This window comes from Athene noctua, chromosome 1, assembly GCF_965140245.1.
Source record: "Athene noctua chromosome 1, bAthNoc1.hap1.1, whole genome shotgun sequence".
Classification (NCBI taxonomy): domain Eukaryota; kingdom Metazoa; phylum Chordata; class Aves; order Strigiformes; family Strigidae; genus Athene; species Athene noctua.
In genome coordinates this window covers 180,828,920-180,830,038 of record NC_134037.1, presented here as the reverse complement: position 1 = coordinate 180,830,038, position 1,119 = coordinate 180,828,920, and positions in this window count along the sequence as shown.

Sequence of the window (1,119 nt, the reverse complement as noted above, 5' to 3'; positions counted from 1 at the left end):
TGGGGATGTTATGGCAATGGGATATATGGTAAGGTAGGCAACTTAAAGAAAAATTATTTTCATTCCTTTACATTCCTGTATAGATTGCAGTTAATCAGTATCATCTGCCTACCATTTTGAACTGTCTCATTTAAGTGTATTGTCTCTTAAATAGAAAATGAGTGTGGAATATTAGGATAGTGTTTTGTGAGTCCAGCTATATGTTTTCAGATATATGTTTGACTGCTTTCTACAGCTTCTGATAATTTTGGAGGCCCATGAGTTTAAGGGTCTGTGCATTTGCTGAAGGTTTTTCTTGCAGGCTTGTATTTGCTACTGGTTCTTTATCAGAATACAGGACTGAGTAGACACCTTATGCCTTTCAGTGACCCTGGCGTGTACAGAACAACCGTATTGGCATGGTGGCAGGTATGGCACTGGACCTACAAGACACAGAATCACAGGAATGTTGGCTGGAAGGGACCTCTAGAGGTCATCTACCCAAACTTCTCACTCAGAATGGGACTGTCCCCCCCACTCAATCAGCTATACCTTTGTCTACCTGAGCTCTGAACAATTCTAAAGGTGGAGATCCCACAGCCTCTCCCAAAGCATGGAATAGGCAACCTGTCCCAGTGCTCCACTACTCTTCTTTTGAACAGCTTTTCTTTTTCACATGCAACCTGAACCTCCCAAGCCCCAATCTACTGTCCCCCGTATGTAATAGTGTAATTTGTGTTTGTAGTACGAGGTATTTGTAATAGTGGAGGCAATGTCTAAAGTATTGAAAAAAAAAAACCAACCAACTTTGATCATTTAATATTAAGGAAGTTTATTCCTTATTTTTAGATTAAAACATAACACAGGGATCTTTTAATTTTTTTTTTTTTTTTTTTTTTTGAGGGAGTATGGGCTATTTGGTCTCTACAATACTTATCAAACAAACAGAAAAATAACTTATGTCACAACTTCCTAACAAAGGTCCAGTGCTTGTTAGTCTCCATCCAGTATCCATTTTCATTGATACAGATTTCCCAAAGGTGCAAAAATTGCAAATATTTCATATGCAATTGAGTTCTTCATCACTAAGGTTCTTCTGGTGGTCACATTTTATTCTCACTATTAGATACACTTCTGAGG